This window comes from Seriola dumerili, unplaced genomic scaffold (assembly GCF_002260705.1).
Source record: "Seriola dumerili isolate Sdu_G_001 unplaced genomic scaffold, Sdu_1.0 BDQW01000283.1, whole genome shotgun sequence".
Lineage (NCBI taxonomy): Eukaryota > Metazoa > Chordata > Actinopteri > Carangiformes > Carangidae > Seriola > Seriola dumerili.
This window is the reverse complement of record NW_019174538.1, coordinates 1,026,406-1,048,987: the sequence shown is the minus strand read 5'-3', so window position 1 is coordinate 1,048,987 and position 22,582 is coordinate 1,026,406. Positions and strand designations below refer to the sequence as shown.

The following is a 22,582-nucleotide window of genomic DNA, read 5'->3' as shown; positions in this document are numbered from 1 at the left end:
ACACACACTCTGAGGCTGACTGACAAAAACTGGGAAGCACATAAAAGCACAGACACACACTTGAAAACACTTTGAAAACCTCTTTGAGATACAAACTATTTGTCAATCCTTTAAAAGTTTAGCAGGAACATATAAAATGTCCTGTAAAGATTCACAACATCAAACCTTCTCCAGCCTGTTGTCACTCATGATAGATCTGCTGATGTGGACACAGTATCTCTGAGATCTTTCTAGAATAAATGTGTTTCAAGTCTGGAAACAAAAGAAGCATAAGAGAACTGACCTAGCATCAGCACTGATAGCCACCATGGCTAAACAGGCAGAGAAGAGCTTCATATAATGTGAATATGAAATTTAATTTAATAAAAACCTGCAATAACAGAATTTTTGGCCACTTGGCAGCAGTGGAAACAAGCTGTGAACACAATATTGACTCATAACTTTTGGGAGCTCTTTAGCTATGCTCACCAGCTAGTTGCTAACTGACTTTTACCCCTTCAGATAAACATGTCAACTGTGCAGTGCAGAGGAAAAATATCTATGAAAAATATTTATCATAAACTGACAATGACTCTCTCCAGTGACAAAGCAGAATCTTGTATGTTCCAGCCTCAGTGTTGTTTAACTTCCTGGCTCAGGGTCTGGACTGTAGTTTGGAAGCACAGGGGAGACGCAGGAACTTGGGTCTTGAGGAGTATTAGCTGTAGTTGTAGAACACAGCTACACTGCTAACTGCTAATTAACTAGCTAACTCTGCTCCGGGCGCTAGCATCACCTCTCTCTTTCTCTCTCTCTCTCTCTACGCACACAACCTACGTACGGATCTATTCCTGAAAGCAGCTGCGCTATTCCTGTAACTATATTCTGTCTCAAATTTACAACAGATCTCACACGGAGAGGATAAATCAGCGTAATTTACTCGTTTACTTGCGATTGCTGCCTCTTAACGTCTGCGCATGCGTATATAATGCTACTGATCTGAGAACGGTCAGACAGTTTGACAAGCACACCGGCTACCGTTAATGAAATAACGATAGCGGCGAGTATGCCGCCACCGAAGGGCGGGAAATTACACGATGAATACAAACAGGCATCAGATCCTTAAAGGTACAGAACATTGTTCTGAGATCAGATGTAAGGAGAAATATCACTTCACTTCAGTATCACTTCTAATTGATGTTTATATTTAACTTTAACATAGTTATTAAGAGTTATTAGCTTATTTTTTAAGAAAGTGTACATTCATATTTAAATATAAAAATGCATTGACTGAATTGAGAATTATCTGTTAATTTGTTTCTCTTATTTACATGATGTTAAATATTCTTTTTCTCCCTGTTATCTCTGTTTAGCCTGTTTATTATTCTCTCTCTTTATCCAGGACAGTAGCTGATGCTGTTTTGGGCTGATGAGCAGCTGTATTACTCATGTAATGAATAATTGACAGATGTAGCCCTCCCTGCACGACACTTATCTTCCATCTCTGCTCTTTTCCACCCACTCATCGAAGCCTCTCTCTCTCTCTTTCCAGCAAACTCACCAAACCTCTTCCAAGCACTCCTCTCCTCCTCATTCTGTCTTTTCTCTCTCTCTCTCTCCTTTATCTCGCTCCTGCTCTCGCTTTATCTGAATCCCCTTTTGAGTGTTTATCTGTGATTGGGTGCCATACGAAAAGACTCCATCTCCCTCTGCCAGAGTCCTGCAGTGACTAACGCTGCCTAGGATCAAGAAGTGGACACTCTAGTAGTTAACTGTGACCATTAAAACCTTTGTAATGCTATTTGGAATTATTAGGAAGGAACAAAGTAGATAAACCAGAAAAAATCCCAAATAATTATATTTTCTGAACCTGAAAAAAGGGCGCAAAGAAATAACGTCTATCACCCTGTAGAAAGCCTTCATTCCAAGACAGGCCAAACATTTTAATGATCCATGACCAAATCCTTCAACATGGATCCACCAGCTCCGATAAGTGACAACTTCTCTGAGTTTTTCTTTCCTGCAGAAACACAAATGTGGTGGGCAACAATAAAGAGACAGAGCCAAAAGAAGCTGAACAGAGACAATGGATCTATCTGGCTGCAGCCCAGCTCTCCCTCAGGAATACAGCTTAGTCATTCAGAGTTGCTTTGTAAATGTGAAAATCTCTTCAACAGCAAAATGTCTACATTCACTTTCACATTCAAGTGAATGGTATGTGATATATCTTTACCCTGAAACACGATGTGCTTCTCTTTTTTATACACATCTGTTTTCGTGTCCACGTTCAAATAAGGAGGAAAGAATGGAGAAAAATCGAAGATAAAACTGAACAAATGGTGAAAATCATTAATGTAGTATTTTTTTCAGTTATTTTCACTGTGATGAAATGAGACATTGATTTAGAGCTAAAAGGCTTCCCACCAGGAGGATGTTTAATTACCTCCACACACTGTTTTCTGCCGCTCTCTTTAAAAGCACATTTTCCTTTGACCGTGTTTCTCCCTCCAGAATGAATTCAGCATACCAAACGGAGAGCACAGTTTTTTAAAAGTGGAACAAATGACTAGTGAAAGTGTCAAAACATTTGAGCACCAGACCAGAATTCATTAGACTGAGCTCGGCTCTCTGAGCATGAAGGATTAAGGCGTAATAGAAAAAAGGAACATTTGAGAAGCGGAAACCAGGAAATGTTTGATGTGTTTCCTTTATGATTTAAATTATTCTCAAAATAACTGACGATTACTTTTCCGCTGATCAACTAATCAATTAATCGTGTAAAAGGGTTTCAGCTTTCATAGAGCCTGCACAATATCGATATTTATCATATCTTTTTCACATAAAGCAGCTATAACACTGAATATAATGAATATTGTGACTTCATTGTAAATACTAACATATATAATACAGAGAACATTTCTCTACTAGGAGGGTTTGAGGCTCATGTTGTAAATATTTAGACCCTGTAGTACAGAATGTACTGGAGGATGCTGACGCTGTGTGTATGTGTGCATATGCTACCTCCAAAGAAAGAGTCTGTGTGTGTGTGTGTGTGTGCGTGCGTGCGTGCGTGTGTGTGTGTGTGCGCGTGTGCATGTGTGCATCTCCTGAAGCAGCTAACTGTACAGTAACATCTGAGACTTGAATCATTTTTAGACCCTAAAGTGAACTCATTCCCTCCTTTTCCCAGAGCAAGTACATTCAGTCTTACAGATCACATTGAGTGTGAGTGTGTGTGTGTGTGTGTGTGTGTGTGTGTGTGCAGTCTAGGTATAACTCATGTTGTGGGGACCTAAATCTCTACACATACTGGGGACAAAAAGCAATTCCCCATAACGTTAATAATTACACTTGAAGGTGAAGACATGCTCTAAGGTTACGGTAAAGGTTAGGGTTAGGCAGTCATGGTTAAGTCTCCTGGAAGTGAATGTATAAGTCAATGTAATGTCCTCTAAAGTCATGCAGTCACGACTGTGTGTGTGTGTGTGTGTGCAGAGTAGCCCATCGCTGCACCACTTAACCTACATAGCACCAACAATCTGGTCCTTTTTCCTCCTGTCAATAACGCTCAGTAAAATGCTCCATCAGTCCTAATTCTCTTTGAAGAGCACTGCTGTTTTCTTTTCATCTGCCGCTCTCATTCTGAAGCTTATTATGTATTCAGACTCTCTCTCTCTCTCTCTGAATGTCTGTCCTTTTGAGATGTGTTGACTGTTGTGGGATTGTATTTTTCCTGTACCTTCCAGCTCTCTTTGTGTATTTCTTTTCCTCCTGTTTGCCTTATTGCTCTTTTACATTTTTTCCTCTGTAACGACCTCGTTTCTCTTTTTGCAGTTCATGAAATGAAAAGCAGTGGATTTGTTGTTTATTTACATGGATCTACTGCACACCATATCTCCTCCACCAGTGGACTGGATGTATGACAAACTGAGGCCACAGTACTCGGGGGGCCGTACAATTACTCATGAATGAATGTATTTGTATTTGTCACACACTAGCCCTGAGGAAATCTGCATCATCCGTAAGGACTGTTTGGTGTCGCTTGCTTTTTCTTCTCTTTCTCCCCTTTTGTCTTTACTTCTTCTTCCACCATTATATGTGCACATACATGAGTTTGGATCACTACACATCATCTGCAGAAACCCACCTCAGCCTCGGAGGAAACCCTGGTAACTCTGATAAAAGGTGTTTCTCTAAGCATCTCCGCTTCTCTCAGTTTCAGTTCACTTGTAGTGTGAGTCACTCTCATCCTTTTCCTTCACTGTTCACACATTAGTTCCTGCACTTCCTCTCTCTCTTTTTCCCTCTTCTCCACATGATCGCTAAACATCTTCCTCTTCCTCTCAGCTCTCCTCTCTCTCCCTGTCACCACCGTCTCCTTTTCTCTCCCTCCAACAGAGCCAGTGCTATTTTTACCCAGAGTGCCATTGTTCTGCTCGAGCGCACCCTTCTCTAGCACTGGCTCCCGCTTTAGGCTGCACTCCACTGTAGCGCACATACACTCATACTTACACGCACACACACACACACACACACATGTAGACACACACACACACGTAGACACACGGTTCACATTTATGCAGAATGGAGGAGGCCTGTGTAGCTGAAGGCTAACCAGAAGGAGAGAGATGACAAGCAGAAGGAGGAAGAGGAGGAGGAGGGAAGGGGAGAGGAGAAGCCTACGGGGCAGAGGGGAAATGGGGAAGTGAGCGACACCACACGTGCACAAGTACGTGCACACACACAGTAATTCAGCTAAGCCTCTAGAAATGTGTGAGAGAGAGAAGATGGACAGAGACAGGGGAAGAGCCGTGTGAAGTGGCGGCAGACAGCTGAAGTGGACAACAGAGAGGAGCTGATGATGATGATGATGATGATGAGGATGGTGGGAGTAATGGGGATTCAGGTTTGGGTTATTACAACACTTTGGTTTACATTAAGGAAAGATTGTGGGTTTGGTATTTAAAAAGAGACGACCATCTTTAGGTTCTGAGCGACATAATCGCAACTATAAAAAAGTTAATCTGGCTTTTCATGGGAAGATATTGTCAAAAAAAATGAAATATAGAGCGAGTCAATGTTTTGAAGACATAATATTAACATTTGTGACTCTGTAGATATGTTATTAAAACCTTCATGTAGATTGACTGATTGACTGACTTCATTCTTCCACCTCTGCGGAAGTTTGTGTTCGGCCTATTCCAAAGAAAGCACAATACAAAATACATACAGTCTTCATTTTGTGTTCAACGCTTGTATGGCACAGATATCGAGTCAGACAGGACTGGAACATGTTAAAGTATTCAATAAGTAAACAGTAAAAAATCATAGTCAATTCACCCAGATAAACATATCCAGTGGAGATAATTGGTTTTTATCTGATGAGGTTTTGAGACAGTGTGAGGCAGGAGAGTTTTGTTTGTGGAGCTCACAGTGTTGCTTCTTTCGACCAAAGAAAAGTTCAGTTGTATGGATTGATTGATGTAAAGCTAATATTCCTCACCTCACCACTATATGAGAACAACAAGCCTCAGCTTCACAGTGCAGTCCTTCACCAAGTGACAGGAAGCCACGCATCATCACCATCACCATCATCATGACAGCCTCGTGAAACTTTCCTGCGGCGATATTTGTCGACCCCCGGGGCCACACACTCTGATGAGCCAATCAGAGCGCAGACAGGTTTTGATTGATGGCTGACTGGACCTATCAGTTCTCTTGAAACGTAGCTACGGCTTCTGCTGAGCCGTGCGAATTCTCTGAAATATGGCAGAGTGTCAAACGACAGAACATGAAAGGATGTGTACTGTGAACATCCTCCACTCTGTCTCCTCGCTCAGCCAGTCATCAAACACACACATGAAACTTTTTGTCTTCACTTCTTACACTGGAAAAATTTAAACTTCCAGTGCCATAAAATGTATTAATTTTTTGTATATATCATAATGTGACCTTGTGACTGTCTTCCATCCTCACTAATTATTTTTGCACCAACAGTCTTGAACCCAAACAACAGTGTGTGAGTTTCGGGGCAGGTTTCACCGCTCGCTGCACAGCTTGCATCAGTTCTGTCACTGTACGTGAGGAGTCTCACATTTATATGACAACAAAGACCATATTTCACTGGAGCCCTCTCACAGAAATCCTCTCTCCTCCTGATGTTTTCAGATCTACTTACTCTTGTTCTATGTCTCCATCTTAAACCCTGTCTCTTTGCGCCGTCTCCTCATTACAGTTTTATTTCCTCTCTCTACTTTTGTCCATTGAAACTGTAACAAAAACTATCATTACCCACAAACTAATGGAAAGTAGCTAATTACATCCACTCAAGTGCTGTACTTTTTTAAAGCTACTTTATATTTCTACTGCACAACATTTTAGAAAGAAATGTTGTACTTTCTACCCCACTACTGTATATCTATCTGACAGTTACAGCAGGGTTCAAATTTTGGGGGGGATTTGGGGGGTCCCCCTTTAGCCTTAAGTTACAGCTCAGATAACAAATGTTAGCTAGTTTCTAACTTTAGCCTTAAATTACAGTTTAGCTAACTAATGAAAGCTAACTTTAGCCTTGAGTTACAGTTTAGTCAACTAATGAAAGCTAGCTTCTAACTTTAGCCTTGAGTTACAGTTTAGTTAACTAATGAAAGCTAACTTTAGCCTTAAGTTACAGTTTAGTCAACTAATGAAAGCTAACTTTAGCCTTAAATTACAGTTTAGTTAACTTATGTTACCTAGTTTCTAACTTTAGCCTTAAATTACAGTTAGCTAACAAATGAAAGCTAGCTTCTAACTTTAGCCTTAAGTTACACTTTAGCTAACTAATGTTAGCTAGCGTGCCCTTTCATTTCCAATGTTGACTTGTCATTTTATTACCAGTATCGAAGGGAAGGATTAGCTGTTGGAGAGATATGTTTTGACATCAATATAGAGTTTATTATTTCATGTGATGTGGTAGTTTAGTCTTTTACCTTTAACTTTAGTTTTTAGAGTAGTCACCCTCTTCCTTTTCACTCAGGAGTTTTACCTGGTTGGGTTTCCTTTCGCCCTGGAGGAATAGCTGACCCCCCAGATTGCCATTGTATAATTCACACTCTGAGTTACAGTTACTAGATTAAGATTTAAGCAGCTTCTTGGGAAACCTTGTCACATGTCAGACGTCTTTAAGTTGCAAGCACTTTAACTTCAAGCTTATCAGATGGTTTCTTTTATACACTCTAAGTGTGTGCGGCCCAGACAGATCAATATATTCAGTATTTTACAAAAAAAAATCTGTATTTTACAAGAAAAAAGTTAAAACTAATTTACTTCTTCCTCTTTTGTCTCTGTCCATTTCTCTAAGAACAGATGGATGATTCTGTAAACAAACCAGTCCTTCAAACTAAATGAAAAACGATGTAATTTGTAATTTCCTTCCAAAGAGACCCGTATCTGCTCTAATACCAGTCTCAGTATAAAGACGTTCCCATGTTCTTGGCAGACAACAGTCATAATTCATACGACCACCGGAGGTCACTGTCAGAGGAATGTCAACAAAGGTCGTTTCAGGCTTTTGAGCGAATGATAAACGCTGTTGTTTTTCTTGTGAGGACAGTCTCCTCCCACTTGTTGCCCTCATTGAATGTGAAGTTCTTCAGACAGCCATAATGTGATAAACTTATTTAAGTCATATGATGGGACTTGAAATCCTCACTAGTTAAAGATAATTTTCTTAAAAACTCCAAATGGATATAGAGACAATAACTGCCTCTTTGTTTGAGGAGTTAATCAGATTACAGCGGTCACAGTCATAGTTTTAGCTAATGTCAGAATTCATCATCCCGGCAGCGATGAATCGACTACATATGCAAATGAGTTCCTCCTACACACAGCCTGAGCAGAGGGAAGAGGTGGGCGGACGAACCTTGTCTGGGTTTTATATCTGCTCTGTGAAGAATAGTTGGTCGTCCGGTCGGAGACAGAAAATAGGTAGGAAGTGAGAGAGGTGACAGTGTAATGTGGGCAATAAAACATAATGTGTACACATTAGCACGAACACACAGATATATACAGCCCCCACTCCTCTGCATCTCACAACAAGGTTACATAATTACAGAAGCTCCATTGTGATGAAAAATGAAAAAGATTTTTTTAAATATCTTTGAAATGAAAATAAAACCTGCTTTTGTTAGGTAACGTGTCAATCCTCTTCTCTACTTCTTTTTCTACCACTTGTTTCTCTCCTCTTCCACTCCACCTCTAATTTATCTTGTTTATTCTCTCCTTTGCTGCTTTTCCACACCTATAATTCATCCCCTCCTATCTCTCCTCCCCTAGTGTCTCTCTTCCTCCTCCATACTTCCTCCTTCTCTAATTTATTCCTCTATTTCCTTCCCCTCATTTTTTTTTCTCTCCTCCTCCACCTTTAATTCATCCCCTCCTTTCTCTCCTCCTCAAGCGTCAAATCTCTTTATCCTCTCCTCCACTCCCTCTCCTGCTTCTTTCTCTTCTGCTTTTATTGCTTCTCCTTCTCCTTCTCCTTCTGCTCTTGTTCTCTCTATCCCTGCTTTTCTTCCCTCCAACAGGCTGAAAACCGTGTTGGATGAAATCCTCCACTGTTAATCCAGGTGCAGTGAGTCTATGTGTGCATGGATGTGTGTGTGTGTGTGTGTGTGTGTGTGTGTCTTCATGTCTGCATGTGGAGTCCAACATTTCTTCCCTCTCCCTCGATCTCTTGTATCAAATCAAATCACTTTTATCAGCGCAGATGTTTCAGGTCAGTAATTTATAAAACCAAATAATAGAGTTGAAATTGAAATTTTTCTCTCAGAGTGAATGAGTTTCGTCTCATCTCAACCTAATGCTTGATTCTTGATTTACCTCTTTTCAGTTTGGTTCATTTCGAATCGGTTTCCCGCAGCGTATTGCCATGACAACAGAAAGACATCTCTCTAGTTGCAATGAAACAATGATCTCTAACTTACTTTGCCGTCGCTCTTATTTCTTATTTGTGTGTGTGATGTTTGTGTGTGTGATGTTTGTGTGTGTGTGTGTGTGTGTGTGTGTGTGCAGGCTGCAGAGATCAGAGGGTTTGTAATAGGATGGATGCTCGCCAGAGGCAAAAACACAGCAGAGCGACAGCGGCCTGGCTATCTCAGCGCTGGTCAACAGGGAATATGAAGTCAGCTAACTTCTGCAAATGCTTCATCAGACACGTTTACAGGGAACAAACACACCTGCTGTTTCACACTGTATCATCAATTTACTGTCAGATTGAACAGTAAATCAAATAACTGTGTGTAATGTGAACTGCAGATCTACGGAGCTTTTCATCCTCTTTCAGCTCATTGTTTTGGTTTCACAGCGCGTTCACTGCGTGGTTCAGTCTCGTGCATCGGCGGCCATGTTTCTGATAGTATCTGAATCCACTGTCTGTCCAGCACATGGAAACATTAGTCATTCTTCTGGCACATTTAGCAGCTGCAGAGCCAGATGTTTCTCTCAGGAGAGGATGGAGGTGAATGTAAATGTTTCTGTGTCTGATGGACGCAACAACTCACAGTAACCAACATGCCGACTGTATCGAGGAGTTTGTTGCCATGGTTACAACAGAAACGAGCCCACAGGTGTTCGGAGAGCAGCGTGTTCGATTCCCGTGTGAAACCGGCTGTTTATCTTGTAACCATGGCAACAAATATCGTCAAATGTCAAGGAAGTACTTACTTTAACCCAAATTGCTGTTCCTTAACCTAACCAAGCCACGACTGTTGCTGTCCTCAGCATTAGACGATCTCTGTTGTCATGGTTACAATAATAACAGCGAACAGTCACGGATGATAGAAACAACACGGGAATCGAACACTGCTCTCCTGTCTCTCTTTATTCTAACCGTCACCAAAACTTTCCCCTTAGTGCTCCTGTCATCATCACTACGACCACTAGATGTCGCCTAGCAACAAAACCTAACTATGATGTCATAACAACCTGCTGCACAGACGACCTGTGGGCTCGTGTCTTACAGGAGGACGGTCCAAACACCATGAGAGTGACGTGATTCTTCACAGTTAAACAACCTAAAAAATAAAGTCTGTGCTAAATGAAAACTGTACTTGAGCAAAGTTTAGCAGCCGCTCTTTAACGCGTCATTAGCGACGTTTGTGAAGCCGCTCCTCCTCCTCTTGTTTTTATCCGCAGAGCTGAAACACAAATTACCTCTGTGGGGACTCAAAGTTTACCAAGTGGAAGTTCTCGCCTCGCCGTGTGTACCCACATTTGAACCTCAGCCTCGGCGGTGGGGGGGCTGCTGGGTATTATTAGGATTTAATTGATCTGGCCTTGGTTTTAGTATGAGAGAGACTGCAGCCTTTGAAGTGCTGAAGTGTGTACTTTGAAGTGCAGGAGGCAGTCCTCACTTGGACAGGAGCATTATGGGTAGGGAAGATTGCTGGCTCATCCCGCAGGGCGAAGAAAAAGACACGATCAGACAGATGCTAGGGAGGAAGTTAGAGGAAGAAAACGTCGAGGAAAGTTCAGCCAGTGGCTCAGAGAGGAGGAGAGGGAGGAGAGGAGAGGAGGAAACAAGAGAGGAGAGGAGAGGAAATAAGAGAGGAGAGGGAGGAGAGGAGGAAACAAGAGAGGAGAGGAGAGGAGAGGAGGAAACAAGAGAGGGGAGGAGAGGAGGAAACAAGAGAGGAGAGGAGAGGAAATAAGAGAGGAGAGGGAGGAGAGGAGAGGAGGAAACAAGAAAATACCAGTTTCCTGTCTGTCATTTATCTATTTTTTCCTTCTGCTGCAATAGGAGGGATTTTGTGCAAGTTTTGGTTCCTGTTGAAGACCACCACCTCCTCCACCTCCTCCACCTCCACCACCTTCAACACCTTCAACACCTTCTCCACCTCCAACATCTCCAACACCTCCTCCACCTCCTCCACCTCCAACACCTCCTCCACCTTCTCCACCTCCTCCCCCTCCACCACCTCCAACACCTTCTCCACCTCCAACATCTCCAACACCTCCTCCACCTCCTCCACCTCCAACACCTCCAACACCTCCAACACCTTCTCCACCTCCAACATCTCCAACACCTCCTGCATGTGACTGACTGTTCATCAACTCTTGCACAGAGTGAGAGAAGAAATTGGGGAAGCAGAAGGAAGGGAGAGGATTTAATGCGCAAAACAGGATTGAAAGAAAAGGTGAGGAGAGGAGGGAGGAAGGAGGGAGGAGGACAGAAAACAGAAAGGAGAGGAGGAGGGAGGAGAGAAGAAGAAATCAGAGAGCGAGCAGAGACGCAGGCGAAATGTCAGAGTGAAAGAGAGAGGCAGAGGGAGAGGATAAGGATATTAACGAATTAGAAAGAGAGATGAGAGGAGGACGAGGGGAGAGAGGAAGAGAGGGGAGAGGAGGAGGAGAGAAAAGGGAGGCGGATTCCAAAAATGTACAGTGAATTAGTTCTGCCTCATGAAACTGGCAGTTCTGGCTGACAAATGCTTTGCGGCTAGGATTTCTGTGTGTTTGTGTGTGTGTGTGTGTGTGTGTGTGTGTGTGTGTGTGTGTGTGTGTGTGTGTGTATAAAGAGCATCACTGCCTCCCCAGAACAGAGCTGATGCCATGTTTGACATTTAGACAAAAACACAAGCTCGGTCTTTTAAAAGAGCGGCAGCGAGAGGGAATCTCTCACAGAGGTGACGAGGTCAGAGGTCAGAGGTCAGACGTGACTGTTCTGTTGCTGCTGAGAATGAAAGAAAAAAAAACATGAACTGTACCTGTCACGTCATTTCATCCTCACCTCGCTCTTAAAGCTGCTCAGCCTCAGACACACAGACGAGTTCGTCCAATCAGACACTCAGGTTCATTTCTGGTGTGATTCACAAACATAACCTCGAGCGATGAATCAAAACAGAATAAAATGATGAGTCGGAGTCAAAAAGTCGAGTTGTAGTCGAGTTTCTAAACCTCGAGTCCGAGTTGAATCCCGAGCCTCCACTGACTGAGTCCGAGCCGAGTCTCCGTTACACAAAGACGTACAAATAAAGAAGGTCTGAACTAAACACAAACACAGCTGTCACCATTTACAGTTGATCTGTTCTGTGTGACACAAGAGGCAAACTAATGCGCTCACAACGCAGCTAAACAGTCCTCGCCTGCAACTTCTGAGTCCAGAGTCCGAGTCAGCGCTCAGGTCCAAGTTGAGTTCTGAGTCCTGGATTCGAGTTCCTCAAAACTCAGGTTGTGATGCTTCGGCTGAAGCCAAAATCCAACTTACAAACACTGTCGATGTTATGATCCGTTCGTTTTTATATAAATATATTATTATTATTATCGGCTTGTATTATTGTATCTGTCACTGCAGTAGTTTTGGTAAAAAAAAGTTTGATAATGATATAATTAATAAATAAATAAATAAATAAATATAAGCAGATAAGAATCGATTCATTATGACTAAAATAAAAATTTACCTATAGTTTAAATCTGAGTTTAAAATGACCTCACAACAAGAGGTGGACACTTTTGTGGAAGTCCATGTGGATTACAGCTGTAATACAGTATGAACACACACACACACACACACACACACATTGTGTAAAGGTCAGTGTCGTGTGTCCTTCAATGTCTGACTCACCTCCGCTCTCTCCCTGTGTGTGTGTGTGTGTGTGTGTGTGTGTGTGTGTGTTTTGACCCTGACTTACAGCGCGCTGAGTCAGCCTCTATAAAATCACACACTTTTTGTTTTGTTTGTTTTGCATACTGTGCAACCAAACAATATCTGGGTCGGTCTGCACTCTGCCGTTTGTGGGAGTCAGTGTTTTGCTCAAGGGCACTTCAACAGGGGAGGTCTCGTCCTATTTGGTTAGGAGGGGTGGGGGGTAGATGTGGGAGGAAAGGGAGACCCTCTGCATGTGTGACTGCTCATTTGGAGTTAGCCACATATTATAGCTAGCGTAAGCGCTAACAAGCTTTTGTTTCACTGTGTTTATTGTTGATATCCTGTCGATTCACTATTTAAACTATGTCTCAGTACAATGTTATTTATGACTCAGTTTTCTTAAGATCAATGTTTTAATGTTTTCACTTTGACACAAAATGAATGTTTAAGATAAACTCTGCTGCAGCAGCAGCAGCAGCAGAGTTTTCTGATCCAGCTTCATTTGATTGTTTAGTTTTCTCAAAATAAATAAAGGTAAAACAACAGGTTCCGGTTAATTATCAAAACTCATCATATTTTTGCATTTGAGCCCCCCCCGTGTATTGGTGTGTGTGTGTGTGTGTGTGTGTGTGTGTGTGTGTGTGTGTGTTTGGGTGTTGATGTCCNCAACAGGTTCCGGTCAAAACTCATCATATTTTTGCATTTGAGCCCCCCCCGTGTATTGGTGTGTGTTTGTGTGTGTGTGTGTGTGTGTCTGGCTGTTGCAGGAGCTGCAGGGACAACACACTCACTACATGGTGATTATTTGTCATCTCTGAGCAGCGATGACATGACGCCTGTCGCTGCAGCTCAGATTGGAATTGATTAGGTGTCAGAGTCGATGCCCCCCCCCCCCCTTAAAAATCATTTGTTCATTTTACACAGAGGCCGAACCAGAAGCTGTTGTCCCACTGCTGCGAGGGCGACCGAGTATGGAAGAAGAAGGGAAGATGGAGAGAGAGACTCTTTGTGTAGTTTCTGTCGGTTACACTTTGATATCAGATAATCAGACGGACTGTGAACGCACCATCAGTTCAGATCATCTAAAGTTTAACATGCAGATTTTATTGACCGACTCCTCAGGATGTGTGAACGTGTGTCTTCTCTTATATTTAGCCTGTTTGTGTTTTTGCTTTGATCCAAAGACATGAAGTGCAGGGGAAGCGGTTGTTCACAGATCAATAACCAATAACCATTAATTCACACACGGCTAGGAAGACCCCTGACAGGGCGATCAATAGAGAGAAAATGGGGAGGGGCAGATGGGAGGATAAAAGAGAGCAGCATTAAACACTGAGGAGGAACAAACGTATGGACTGACTGTGATTTCTCCTGGTTTCCTACAGGGATCCTACACACATACACACACACACACACACACACACACACATATATATACACAATATACAATATATAACATCGTTTTGAGAATAAAGTCGTAATATTAAAACAACACAAACCTAAAATTACGACTTTATTGTCATGTAATCATGTATCAACAAACACAACCTGCAAATACTGCACCATATGTTCAGAGACACACACATGGACACACAGAGGAGCACTGTGCTGTGACTGAGTGAGGACAACTATTAGCATAATGTAGCCTAACATTAGTGCACAGGAGACAAACCCCAACACACACACACACACACACACAGATGTCGGCGGTCTGTTGCTCCATGGCGTGCAGAGCGGCAGCGACCGTGTGGACAAAGAGACCAGAATAGAAAAGAGTAGATGTGTAAAAAATAGCCCAGCAGCAAGTGGCAGTTCACAAACCCTGTGTTTTACTGTTATTGAGGACACAAAGTCACATGCCACCACACACACACACACACACACACACACACACACACACACACACACACACACACACACACACACACACATACACACTGCATTAAGCTACACTGTTATTTCTCTATGCCCCTTGGGACAACTTAGTGTTAAAGCTACCATCAACCCTACGGGAAATTTACTGCCTTTCAACACTTCAGCACACACACACAAACACACACACACACGCACACACTTCAGTGCAAGATATTTTATTGATTAGCACCCTAGAGAGTTGATTGGTCAGTTACAAAGCAGAATCTGATCCAACTGGACCAAGAGAAGCCTGGACTGTAATTTGATTCACCAAACTGCTCCAGGGGGTGTTTTCTAATTGTTTTATGCTTGCGTACACAGGCGTGTGTGTGTGTGTGTGTGTGTGTGTGTGTGTGTGTGTGTGTGTGTGTTTGCTAGGGAGGCGAGATCAATGTACCCTCCCCTCCCGGGGGAGTTGCAGAGATAGTACACCTGCTCTTCTCTTTCCTTTCCGTTTTATTCTCACACTCGTCTTTTATCTCTAACTCCATTTAAATTTAATATTTAATGTCACTGATGCTCGTGACTATTTGTTATTATTTTAATATCATTGCTGGGCGGGATCACCAGGACATCTATATATTTACACTTATTTTTATGCATTTCTCCTCAGAAACACACAAACACCACCCGTCCTACACAAAGAGGACTTTTTACAGCTAATGGTTTATATGATAAGATCTGAATTTACAACCAGAAATGTACTTACGTTTAATAAAACTACGCAGAGTAACACATCAAAGACAAGAAGTGATCCTGTGTCACAACAACTTCCATGTTAACATCAGAATACATTTCAAAGAACGAGTTACAGAGTTAAATTAGCCTAAAATGGCAGATGACGTCACACATGGACATTATGTCACATTCAGAGGTGATGAGTCTCATTCTGCCTGTTTCTTTTCTGATGGAAACTTTTTCAACAAAATAAAATAAAATAAATCTAGTCAGGACAATTATTCAACATCCATTATCCATCAGAAACAGCAGACGTCCCGCTGCTGCTCACAATATTAACATAACAAAGTGGAGGGAAGTGCGGAGGCTATTTGTGAAGATGGTCATTTGAGTCGTGGACAGGCAGAGAAGTGGCGTGACGGTCTGTGAGGAGACGTGTCACTAAATATAGTGATTCATAAGAAACATGAATTATTACGGCAGGAGTCTGAGAGCAGGGCAGGAGCTCCAGCTGGGACACAGTTTTCATCCATCTACCATCCTTTTCTTTTATTTCTCCCTCTTATCTCTCCATCACTGTCACTTATTTTATTTCACAGAGAAAGAAAAGTTTGGAAACGATGAACAGACTGACTCTCACTACTCTGTGTTCGTCCGGTTTTTATTCGGCCTGCAGTTATAAACTAAACACAAGAGGTTGTGATGGTGGTGGATGGAATGTGACAAAAGATGTCAGTGATTTAAAAATCTGCAAACCAGACTCTTCATATACGAGACGCATCAGCTCCTGGTCCAAATACTGTACGAGACGCGTCCACTGAGGGTTGATCATGTCAGATTTATTGTGGCGTTATCTGGTGACACTGTCAAAATGATGTAATTCAGATATAAGATGACTTTGACCTTTTTTTACCTATAATCTTGTTACATTTAGAATTGATCTTAAGCTCCTCCTCCTTATAAACAAAGGCCTTGATGGTCAAGGACCGAGCTACACTGTGAACTCCCTGACTAACGATAGACCTTTATATTAGAGAAGCAGCTCACTCAGTGTTTAACCAGCTTTGATATTCTGCTCTTCTTCTGCTGTTATAAGTAATGATGTCTTACTGATTTTATTCTTTCTCTGTTATCATTTTTTTAATGGTTTATTATTTCATTCATTTTATTATGATTCCATCTTATTTTACATGAATGTTTTTAATGTTTTTCATTTTACATCAGTGTTTTTTAAATGTTTTTATTGTATTTAATTTCTTTGTTGTAAAGCACTTCTTGTGTGAAAGGAGCTACATAAATAAAGTTGATCTGTATTATTATTATTATTCATTTTAACATAGTGTGATCTATAGTGTAGAGCAGGTGCTGTTTGTTTGTGATAATTCAAAAATGTGTCAAAAGTCTTTCCAGTGATGAACTCTGAATGGATTAATTGCCCAATCACTCAAAATCAAGGCAGCGTATTTAATTGGATTCATTAAGAGCTCGACAGCAGACGTTCACTCTGGCAGCAGCATGAAAACAGCTGAGATCAGCACCACGGACAGAGGCGACGTCCAGCCGCAGTAACCACTGCTCACCAGCAGGGGGACGGACCTCAGAGCTGCAGTTCTCATCTACTGGAGTCTGGAATAACTGAAAGTACTACACAGGGTAATGTGGTGCTAGTTACTGTCAGAGAGGGAGGGGGCGGGGGCAGAAGGGGGGCAATTGGAATTTCAAAATCACAATGAATGTGATTCAGAGAGCGAAAGAGGAAGAGGAAGGAGGGCGAGAGAGATAGATACTGTAGAGGGGGAGAGAGCAGCAGAGGAATACAAACCACTGAGCTGCTGGTTGCAGCTGGATTTTTCTAGTTCCACACACACACACATACACACACACACACACACACACACACACAATGGAGGTCCAGGGCTGGAAAGCACCAATCAGAGGAAGCCATTCCTCTGCTCTGGTTTTCATATCTGTGGTTTATTTGAACCGACTGGATGTTTTATCCCACTCAGTGTTTCACTGGTCGCTCCTCACACATTTCACAAACAACCATCCTGATGTTGTGGAAATCTTCTATTCAATTAGAAATAAGATGAATTTTGTCGTATTTAGCAGCAGCTTTCATTTAAAAAAATGCTTTTGAAATTAAGATACAGTCTTTAAAAATTATTTTAATGTTTCATTTTAATTAGAGCTGCAAGATATGCAAAAAAAAAAAAATTAAAGTAGGATCATTTTGGAAGATTTTGTCATTTCAGTTGGAATCGTTTTTGTGGGAGATTTAAAAATGATAAAGATGTGATGTTTTTTTTCTTTACTTCTGGAGAATATGATCTGTAGGTCGGGGCGTCTCTGTAGCACCACAACACTGATGGTGCTAACAATGCTAATGCTAACAATGCTCAACGATGTGACACATTTTACCTTCATCAAAAAAAATTCTGATTTGCGATTTCGACTATATTTCGATTCATTGTGCAGCTCTAATTTTAATATTGGCCGACCTTGACTTCTATAACACACAGACACACACACACACACACACACACACACACACACACACACACACACACACACACAGTTCCATATGATCTGACACGCTGACACAAAAACATGATTCAGTTCTCTCCATTGTGAATTCTCAGTCCATTTCTCTTTTACTTTCTCTACCACCCCCCATCACCTGTAACATGGTACAGTCCAATCCTCACCTTTTTTATTTGTTCCCGTCTCACTCTCCTTCAGTCATCCATCACTCCCTCCCCTCTTTCTAGCTCATTCTCTCGTGGCGTTTTTGTGACGACCATTATTGCTCAAATTTGTCACCGTGGATGTTACAACAGTGTAGGCGTGTGTGTTTGTGCATGTATGATGTGCGTGTGTATTTTGCATGTGTGCTAAGTGGTTTCTCTCTCTCTCTCTGTTTCTGTCTCTCTACCTCACTCGCTCGCTCAGACATTATTGCTGAGATTTGTCACCGTGTACAAAAAAAGAAAGAGGAGGTATGATGTGTGTGTGTGTGTTTCCTGTGTATCTGTGTGCTGATTGGTCGCTCCGAGCCATCATGAAACACTACATGCATACATAGGTGTACACACACACACACACACACACATACACACACACACACACACACAGGTCTCTCCACATGACCATTAGTCATTATGTCTCCTGCTGAGCTGAGCAGATGAACAACATGCTAGTGACAGAGCTAATTCAACAGCCCACGCCTGAATTTATCTGAGTGTAGGTGTGTGTGTGTGAAGGTGTGTGTGTGTGTGTGTGTGTGTGTGTGTGTGTGTGTGTGTGTGTGTGTGGTGCTTGATATATGAAGCACTGACTGAGACTTAACTGAGTCTGAAATCTCTGCAGTTGCTTCTTTCTGCCTTTTGCTCTTTGGTGTAGAGAGATGCTGATGGTGTTACCTCCACCAACGAGGATCTGTTTTCACCTGTGTTTGTTTGTTTGTTCCTTTGTTTGTTTGTTTTTGTTTTATCCTGCTGAAAACAACAAAGTACTGAACAGCTTCGCACCAAAGGGATGGAGCGCCGGCCGGAGGAGAAACTATTAAATGTTGATGCTGATCAGGACTTTCTTCATCACTTTCCTTAAACTGCCAGATAAACATGTTTAAGTAACGTATCAGACATATCTATGTGTTGATCTATGACAGATTTCTAATTTCTTCTATAACTATAACACAACCTGTTCCATCAGCACTGCTCTCTGATAATAATATATCCCATTATAGGTGAAATATATAGCAACATCACCCATATATAGCAGCTTGATATAGGGACTTATATGTCATATATTAAATTTCTTTGGGTTCTTACTGTAAAGATGAAATGTGGTGTCGTACTGTGGGTTAAACGTATTAACGAACAGGTTCCCCGACCAGAGTGTGTGAGTGTGTTTTCATTGTTATTTGTGAATGTAACTGGACAAACTCTCACAGCGCTGCGTGGGAGGGTTTTACTCACAACAGCTTCAGGGGCGCCAGCCTGTAAAGCCTCCAATGAAATGTGGCTCTTGCCTTCAACAACCTGCAAACCTTCCTCACAGTTTCATTAGAGAGTTTCAGTGAAATATTTCTTTTCCAACTGACTCCTTATAGTGTCGATGGAGTGATGAGCCAACGTTTATTTAAAATAAATAAAGTAAAATGATACATTTCATCATATTTCTCATTCACTTGTGTTTTAATTCACTGCTGCTGCTGCTTGTTGATGTAATCTGAGCACTTCCTCCATCTTTTCCTGTTTTATCTAATATCATGTACATAACCATTGATTAACACACCATCTGTGCAGTATCACTTATCTGCTGCTATTTCTTGCTTTTTGTTATAGTTGAACATCTATTGTACATATTATATTATATTATTAATCTTTTTAAGGATTTTTGTCACTGTCACTTTGCTGCTGTAACTCTAATCTTATCTTTAATGTGAAATAAAAGCAGGAAGTGCTTTTATTATTTTTCTGAACATGTTGTTCTTTGAATAATTTGATATTTTAAGGGAAATGTTTGACATTTTGAAAAATACGCTCATTAGCTTCCTCTGATGGAGCTAGGCTAGTTGTTTCCCTTTGTTTTCAGTCATTGTGCTAAGCTAAGTTAGCTGGCTGGAAGAGTAGCTTGATATTTAGCTAACACGTACGAGAGTGGAATCAATCTTCTCCTGTAACGCTCGGCTTTTCCTTCAGTAGCAGTAACTGCTCATCTCTCTCACTCACAGACATGAAACTGGATTAAAGTTTTAACCAGAACACGAAAGCTTCGAAACATTCTCCAGCATTTAGGAAATTATGAGTTTGATGTTCATTTGCTCGAAATGAGCCACATTTTCCCTCCAAAAGTAAAGTATCCATGTCAGGACGCATCAACCCATGAACCCTGATGTCAACAGAGCAACAGAGACGAGGGACAGAGGGAGGAAAAGACGAGACAGAAGGAGAGAAAGTCTGAGTGGAGGAGGAGGAGGAGAACAGCTGGAAGGAAGGAAGGAGGGAGGGAGGGAGGAATGGAGGAGGTAATGGAGCAGAAACACATCAAGCTTCAGTCTCGGGGGCAGGACAGCCAGCAGAGGAAAAAATTAAAACACCCCCACAAACACCAACAGAATGGCACGGCCCACATGGGAATCATCCATTCAGTAAACAGCACAGGGGAGCAGAGAGAGGAACTATTACTGGACAGCAACAGCAGTGTCAGCTCTATAAACACTGACTGACTGACTGACTGACTGACTGACTGACTGATGAAGTTACACCATTGGCCTTTGCTCTTTGAAAATGAATCTCACGCTGTCACACACTGACCTGTTTCACACACTCGTTCGAACACGATGGAGGAGACCGTCCTCCTGTAAAGACACGAGCCCACAGCTCGTCTGTGCAGCAGCTTGTTATGACATCATAGTCAGGTTTTGTTGCTAGGCAACATAAGTAAAACTAAAGTAAAAACTAAAAGCCACGAAATGTAAAATCAGGTGACAAAGGGACACTAACTTAAAGACCGGGTACAACAGCTGTGGTTCATAATTAGTCAAGAATAAAACTCACTCAGTGTTGAAGCCACTGTAGCGTTTGAAAAGTTGAGATATGGAGTCCATATCTTCATAAACTGTTCCTCTGAAGAGGGAAGCAGGCAGGTGGAGAGTTCACCTGGTGATCACGACTTTATGTTTGCAATATTCACTAAAGACAGTGAAGCTGTGACGCCGCGATAAAAAAGAACAGCTCTCACCAGGTACGACTCGTTTGTACCGAAGAATCAGATCGTTTGTGGACGTAATGTCAATACTTTAGTTTAGCTCTCTCTCTCTCTCTCTCTCTCTCTCTCTCTCCCAGTATCTCGACCTCTGACCATTTGTCAGATTCCCTCTCTGTTTCATGGCTGACTCATCATCTAAGTCATTCCCTTGATCCCTCTCTTCTCCCAGTCCTTCACTTTCAATCTCTCCCTCCTCATCTTCCTTCGTGGTTGGCTGGTTTTTTCCCTCTCGTCTTTTTCCATCTTCAGTCTTTGCTCTTTTCTTTCTTTCACTCTTTCATTTCTTTCTGCGTTTCTCTCACTTCCAAGTCAAATAAAGTGAAATGATGTCACACGTTGCTGAACAGGGCGACGCAGGTATTTTTCTGTCTAAATGTGAGTTGTTCTCTGTGAACACAATCTGTGTGTATGAGTGTGTTTGTGTATATTGGATGTAAATGTGTGTTTGCATATGTGTACACAGTTTATAAGTCAAGTGTACACACATTTATCTGTATCTACATACAAATACGCCTGAGTGATGGCTTGTTTACTGTATTTTTATCTGTGTGTGTGTGTGTGTGTGTATCACATCTTGGCAGTGACGTGCTGTCAGGACATGCAGTGCTCAGTAAAAGCTAAAAACAGACAGATCATCTCCTCTCACTTCCTGATGGAGAAATCTGGATCAGGCCTTGAGCCCCGCCCACCACCTGCTGGCTCCAGGTGGACAGGTGAAAGAGCAGAGAGCATCAAGATGGTGAGAGGAGGAAACATCAGAGAGACTCAGCCACATGTTTGAGCCTCAGTCAGACCCAGACTCAGAGGAGGAGTCTGAGACCAGAACCAGAGACTAGCAGACGGGTCAGAACCGTTAGCTAGTTAGCATCTTCTCAGAGCGTGTAGCTAGTTAGCATCTTTTATTGTTTGTTTGTTAGCTTGTAACTGACAGTGTCTGACACAGTGTTAGCGGTTGTGCTAATGCTAACTCTCTCTCTCTGTACTGACGAGGTTTCAGGTGTATTTAGCCCCGCCCCCCGTCCCCACCAGCTGACAGGATTGGTTCCTGAGGTTTGTGACGTATGAAACCCTGAATCTGTGTTTATGAGACTGTGATTGGTTCACTGCAGTTCAAGGTGGAAACACTCAGTCATGGTGNGGGTGGAGGGGGGGTGAGTAGTCTGTAAAAGTGACCGCACGCCGCTGCATCTTAGTATCTGTCAGTGTCAGCGACGGGCAGCCACACATACAGGATATGACAGCTGACTGACAGAGGGACCACCAACATTCGTCATGGCAACCACAGAGGACAGTGCCAGGCTGTCAGAGGGACTTTATACAGAAGACTGGCTTCATTAAGGTTCGTCATTCTGTGGATTCACATTTGTGTTTGAGCCTCCAGCTGAACGGCCGAGAGGGAGACATCAGTGTTTTATACGTATAAGCTACATGACTCTGTGTGTGTGTGTGTGTGTGTGTGTGTGTGTGTCTGTACTGTAACATCATTTGAGGATCTAAAATACAAATACAACTTATTTTACACACATTTACACACAAACCAGGAGATTAATCACAAATAGAAATGTAAATAAATCAATAAAAATAAAAATATTGACATTTGAATTGTTTCTC

The 22,582-nt window shown here is 42.0% G+C and overlaps 1 protein-coding gene across 1 annotated transcript in view; it reads right to left on the bottom strand.

The window, feature by feature from the left end:
- Positions 1 to 22,582, bottom strand: part of LOC111230733 (protein bassoon-like) — a 135,531-nt gene that overhangs the window by 32,688 nt on the left and 80,261 nt on the right. The gene's annotated exons all lie outside the window — the stretch shown is intronic.